We start from the raw sequence: 6,871 nt of genomic DNA, 5'->3' as shown, positions 1-6,871 counted from the left end.
ACTTGGCCACCTGGAGGCAGCATTGAGTACATTCCCTGAAGCAGCATGTTTTCCCTGCCTGCACCTAGCAACTATTCACGCACGTGATTGGGTGAACTAATTATGAGTGATTTTGTGACTGGGTTCGTATCTCAGCCTATAGGATGAGCTTGGTGTTGCTTTTCTTCCCGAGTCCTAGCTTAAGGTGAAGAGCAGCGAGAGCCGGCAGAGAGCTCCGTTTGTAGGATTTCACTGCGTCTGCCACAGATCGGACGCACAAATCACTTTCATCTTGACATGAACTACTTGCCTTAAATGTATCACTTTTACTTGGATAAAGATGTTAAATCCTTACTTGTGGCAAAATAACATGAGGGGATCAGTAAAGAGTGTAAGGTAACTTGTATGCTCCACAGAAACACAACTCGACTGAAAAGTGTTGGTGTTGGTGAACATTTTGCTCAGTTTTATGGCTTTCTGTCAGACTCTGAACCAGGACATGGCTGCAGGCAGTGAAACAGAAGGCAAACAACTCCGGAGCAACTAGCGACTCCACCTCCTAGCCAGTCAGCTGCCAGAATCACGATGCCGGCCCGACTCAGCCCTGCCAGGTACCTCAACGGAGCAGGGACTAGAAGGTAGAGGGAAAATACTGAACCGTTCCCTTGGGAACAATGGTCGGGCCGAGCTGCATCAATCCGAGTTGCGATGAGTGTTCCTGGACAACCATCTCAAGACTGCTAGGGGTAACTTGCTCTTTAACTTCTAATGACATAAGCTGAGTTCTCTCCCGGGCTTGACAGGAAAACACGAGGAACTAGAACGAAGTAGAACTTAGAATCCAACCAATGGCAGGAGGGAAAACAGGGACAGGTGTGTGGGACCTACATTAAGGACAAGAGTGACTGACGTTGGAAAACAGAGAAAAATCCAAAACAACAACTAAAGAAACAGCCAATGGCAAATGTGGGAACTGAAGTTAGATCATTTTATTATCTATTTGTGTTGTTGATGAGAAACAAAATGCATTTGTTGTGAGGAGGTAAGACACTTGTAGCGTGGTTAACTACATACTGGGATTTAACACTGTTTGCTATCAGTGTGGCTTCAGCATTCACCCTTCTGGACAGGATTCTCATGACACGAACTCAGAAACATGTCGGTCAGCATTACGCATTAGTGCTGATTTGGTTCATGACAACAGAAAGATAAAGATCTCTGACATGGCTGGAACGGCGTTAGGAAATCTCCAAACCGATGGACAACATGCAGCATGCTCCTGGTTCAGAAACATCTGTACTTGAAATGTTTTCTGGATTCGTTTTAGTTGATTTTGTGCCCTCACAGCAGGGAAGATTATTTAACCGGTTGTTTCCATCACAAATGCTTCTCTATCTTAGACAGCATCTGTCCTTTTTTTTAAAGAGATCTGCACGTGTTTCAGAAGGTAAACGGATGTCTTTGCTGATGTTAAACCTCCTAAAGAAAGGCTCATTCGGGTGTGCTTGGAGGATATTTTAGTTTGGCTGCCTCTTTTCTAACCCTGGTCTTTAAAAGCAGAGGTAACTAAGTTGTTGTTTAACTCCACACATGATGGTGTTACTCCTGCTCCACCTTTCCTCTAATGAGGACCGCCAACACTTTCTCTCCTCCTGTGTTGAAACGTTTGTTTGCCCTCTCAACCTGTGACTTCAGACAGCTTCACACCAGTGTTTCTACCTGCGTCAGCCATGCTGGCTGGTTCAGCAACCTAACATCATCTTGCTGTATTCCTCTCCATCAGTCCCAGCACGCTCACAATGAGCAGTGCCTCACTGACCTCTGGTCAGGCATCTACTCATTTCAAGAATGTTATCATCTGTCCTCTTTTGAAAAAGTTCAACCTGGACCATTCTCCCTTAGCTGGTAGAGACTTGTCTCTAAGCTCTCATTTATTTGGTCAGAATGGAGAGAAAGGTCACTCAGCAGCCAATAGCTTCTCTGGATCCTCTCTGTTGTCTCGACTCGTTTCAGTCCGATTTCTGTTCTGCTCTGTTGAGGGTGTCTGACATTCTGATGCAGCATGATGCTGGTAAATGTTCTGTCTTCTTTCTAATAGACCCAACCTCAGCTTATAACAATCAGGTCTTGTTAAACAGGTTGGGGCACTGGGTTGCTGTGTTGGGTCTTCTCAGAACTAGTTCTGTTTATATTTGTGGGAAAGAACCAAAGCTGGGATAGAACCTCATTGTCCAGTCCCACTTGGTGCTCTCCACAGTTCTGTTTTGGGGCTCTTGTTGTTTTTGTTCTTTCCTGGACACATTAGATGGCATTTTATTTAGAATTTTATTTTATTTATCTACATTTTATCCTGTTACTGTTGTGCAGATGAGTTGTACATCTCATTTTACTGTAATAAAGTCTTTTCAGGATCCACTTTTGTCACAGTCGCCATGATGGACATCTGAGTTCATGCCCCAGGCTGTTGTCTGACCTCTCATGTTGTAATCACTGTTCTTGGCTCAAATATGTATTATTGTCAGACTTGAATCTGCACCGAAGGGCCTTGAGTGTCTGTTAGTGCCTGTTTTTGTCTTCTTAAACTTTTGCTTTGCACTATCTTCCATTGGGGAAGGAGAAGGAAACTCATCTGTGGGTTATCCTGTTGTCTAGTAGCTCCGGTTTGGGCCAATTGAAAACAATAAGTGCAATCAGGGGCTGTAAACGAGCTGTTTCTCCCCTCCCTGAATACACTCATCAGGTGATCTAGGTCTCAATCACTGCAATCAGCTGGTGCATGAACACCTGTTTCCAATTAGTAGCACACCATAAGTTTGGTGGCATAACTGAAGCGTCAGCCCTTGTGTCTCAGCCCCTCCGGGGTAAAGACATACGTGTCTACCTGTGCGTGTCCACAGAGCAAACAAACTCGACCCAGACGCTGCTCCATCGACACCTTGCAAAATGTGCCATTATCCTATACCTGTGATCACTGGCTTCAGAGGAAGGTCACACACAGCAAAACGCTTTCGCAACCTTCAAAACCTCCGCTCGCAAAAACCAACTCCCTCCGAAGACATCCACCTGTCTATGGGACTGTGGAACTGCCAATCAGTTGTAAACAAAGCAGACTTCATTACCACGTAGGCAAACCACCTGTCACTCGATGCACTGGCTCTCACTGAGACCTGGATCAAACCATGTGACAATGCTACCCCATCTGCTCTCTCAAGTTACCACACTTTCTCCCACACTTCTTGTGCATGTGGCCGAGGTGGTGGAACCGGCATGTTAATTTCCAACAAATGGATATACAGTCAGTTGCTACCCATCACTAAATACAACTCCTTTGAATACCACGCCATCCAGGTAACTGTACCGAAAAAATTCTTTTTAGTTGTCATATATTGCCAACCAGGTCAACTCGGAGACTTTCTTGATGAACTCCACAACCTGCTGTCCTCCATTCCTGAGCACGACTGTCCCACAATGGTCCTTGGAGACATGAATATTCACCTGGACAATCCCAGCTCATCAGGCTTCCTGTCACTTATGTCATCATTTGATCTAAAACTAGTACAAAGTCCTCCAACTCACAAAGCTGGAAAAGCACTTGACCTCATTTTCACCAGAAACTGCACCGTAGACACAATCTCTGTCACACCGCTGCATCTTTCCGATCATTACTTCATCCATTTCAGCTCGACTCTACAAGGGAGGTCCACTGCTTCCTCCCCAATGGTCTCATTCTGCTGCAACCTCCGCAATCTGGCACCCAACCACTTCTCCTCTCTTGTTGCCTCCACTCTTCCATCTCCCAGCACATTCTCTGCTTATGAAGTGAATGAAGCCACCAAGTCACTCTGCTCCACACTCTGCTCTTGTCTTAATAATGTGTCCTTTAGCCACTAGACCAGCTAGATCCTCTCAGTCAGTAAATGATACCCTCCGGTCTTTATGCACCAATCTTAGAGCTGCAGAACGGAAATGGCGCAAAACAAAAGATCCTGGTGATCTATTGAAATTTCATGAATTACTGTCCTCATTCTCTGCCAGCATCACTGATGCAAAGAAAGCTTTCTACACTGACAAAATTCTCAGCTCTACTGACTCTCAGAAACTATTTTCAACATTCAAAACTCTGCTCAACCCTCCATCTCCACCTCCAACCAACAATCTATCAGCTGACACCTTTGTCTCATTCTTCACTGACAAAATGGCAGCTATAAGCAAACAGTTTACTCAACTGGCCACTCCTGAACATTCACTACCACAAACTCCTTCTAGTCCAACCATCTCAGGCCCTACTGCTTCATTTTCCTCTTGTTCCCCTCTCACTGAGAACTGTGTCCAAGCTTCTCACGTGCAGCCGCCCTATTACATGCCCACTCGACTCCATTCCGACTAAGCTGCTCCAAGCTATTGCTCCTACAGTAGCCGCAGCAGTCACACATGTGATCAACACATCACTGACATCCGGTACATTTCCCACCTCTCTCAAGCATGCTCAGGTTAAACCGCTGCTAAAAAACATCTTTCCCTCCAAATCATGTGGAGAACTACCGACCTATCTCTCTCCTCCCCTTTCTGTCCAAAATCATTGAAAGGGTGGCTTTCAAGCAGATCACAGAATACCTCTGTTACGAACCCTGAGTTCCCCGGCACTCAGCTTCTACTCCGCACCATTTCCAGGACCACGGAGAGCGCCCGGCTCCCCGGCTTCACTCACGCAGCTGACTCTCATCTGGAATCACCCAGCTGGAGCGGATAAAGATCAGCGCTGCTCAGAGACGGAGAGAGGCAGAGGAGAGCGAAGGAGAGGAGGACGAAGAGACGTAGAGGCAGAGGAGAGCGAGAGAGAGGAAGGAGATGGAGAGGCGGAGAAAGCAGAGCGAGAGGAGAACGCACAGATAGAGGGACGCAGAGAGAGAGACGGATTGTGGGAGCGAGAGACTGAGAGAGAGACTGGAGAGAAGGACTGCTGAGAGAAAGACTGAGCTTGAGAATGTTTTGGAAATGTGACGTTGCCCCTGGATGGTTTGGTTTCCACCCTCAAGAGAAAACCTTTATGGTTGAACTAGGTTTTCTCTTGCTCTTAACTGAGCTGTTGGTTGTGTGGGTGAGTTGGTTCACCAGTGGACCTTTTGGTAAGGCCTCCGGGCAAACTTCCGTTGTTCCTGGTTCATTTTTAGAACCAGTGAGTTTTAGTTCTCTTTTTATGGCTCTTTAAGTTACTTTAAGCCCTCAGCATTTGTCTCCTGCAGCTTAAGTTAAACTCCCCTTTTTAATTAAACAGGTTTTCTCTCGTTGGAACACTTTTAGTTAATAAAATGACTTTCTTTGATTGTGATTTGGTGTCAGATCGTTTCCTTTTATTTCTCACATTTCTGCTTTAGACCTCCCTGGCTCCTAGACCAGGTTGGGATCGTAAAAACCTCTCACAAAACTGTCTGCTTGACTCTTACCAATCTGGGTTCAAAAAGGTCCACTCCACTGCAACTGCTCTGTTAGCAGTGATGGAATCCTTAAAAGAAGCTAGAGCGACTGCCAAATCCTCAGTGCTTATCCTGCTCGACTTATCGGCTGCATTTGACACTGTCAACCATGGCTTCCTTTTGTCCGCACTCTCTAGCATGGGCATCAAAGAGAAAGCTCACGCCTGGTTTGAATCGTACCTCACAGGACGATCATTCAGTGTATCTTGGCTTGGACAATCCTCTACCGTGCACCATCTTGCCACAGGAGTTCCCCAGGGCTCTGTACTAGGGCCTCTTCTCTTTGCCATATACACCACCTCACTGGGTGAGATCATTCGATCACATGGCTTCTCCTACCACTGCTATGCAGACGACACCCAGCTCTATCTGTCATTTCCACCAGTCAACCACACTGTCTCTGCACGAATATCAAACTGTCTCTCTCACATATCAAAATGGATGAAATCCCACCATCTCCAACTCAACCGCTCTAAAACTGAACTACTTGTCATCCCAGCAAAACCATCCGTACAGCACAATATCTCAATCCAAAATGACTTCCTATCTGTGGCTCCTTCAAAGGCAGTTCGAAATCTGGGTGTTGTGATTGATGAACACCTGACCTTTAAAGATCATGTTGCCTCTGTTGCTCGTTCATGCCGCTTTGCGCTGTATAACATACAAAAGATCAGACCATACCATACCTAACACAACATGCCACCCAGCTCCTGATGCAATCCACTGTCATCTCCCGCCTCAATTACAGCAATGCCCTTCTAACTGGTCTTCCAGGCTATACTGTGAGACCTCTTCAAATGGTCCAGAACGCAGCGGCCCAAAGTTTTACTTCATTTTTTTTTGAAACTGTGTGCTTTTTGCTCATCAGTCCTGCTAAATGTAAACTGGTGGCCTGGAGCCCACATCCGGCCCACCAGACCTTTCTACCTGGCCCCCCAACCCTTTGGACCCTATGTTTAGCAGCAAAATTCATGTCCCAAATATGAGTAAATGTTTATGTTCTCCAAACACATTCAAATTATAATCAAAACAGCTTAAATGGAAACCAAAGACAATTTAAATATTAATAATTTAAGATTCAATAATACTTGAACTTTATTTTACATATAGTAGTATCATGATATTATATTATTTTGGAAGAGCATCTTGCCCTCACCGTGTCTGCTGGAAAAACCTCCGTCTCTTGAACAAATTTAGTTGAGGACCCCTGATCTATGTGTTCAAACATCAAGGAAGCTATCTACAACATCTACAGTAGCAGTTATCATACCATATTCATGCAGATGACATCCATTGCTTGGTTCTTTTGTTCTTGACCCTCTTTTGCCAACGTTTTGGCTAATTAGTCATCCTCAGAGCTTTGCCGGTGTTGGTGGTGTCCCTTCCTTCTCCGTTTATCTGTTCACATCTCCTTATTG

The 6,871-nt window shown here is 45.4% G+C and overlaps 1 pseudogene; it reads left to right on the top strand.

The window, feature by feature from the left end:
• The first annotated feature begins 2,723 nt into the window (after positions 1 to 2,723).
• Positions 2,724 to 6,871, top strand: part of LOC139071633 (uncharacterized) — a 28,752-nt pseudogene continuing 24,604 nt past the window's right edge.

The sequence above is a fragment of the Nothobranchius furzeri genome, chromosome 9 (assembly GCF_043380555.1).
Source record: "Nothobranchius furzeri strain GRZ-AD chromosome 9, NfurGRZ-RIMD1, whole genome shotgun sequence".
In the NCBI taxonomy this organism is placed as follows: domain Eukaryota; kingdom Metazoa; phylum Chordata; class Actinopteri; order Cyprinodontiformes; family Nothobranchiidae; genus Nothobranchius; species Nothobranchius furzeri.
This window is presented reverse-complemented; position numbering and strand designations above follow the sequence as displayed.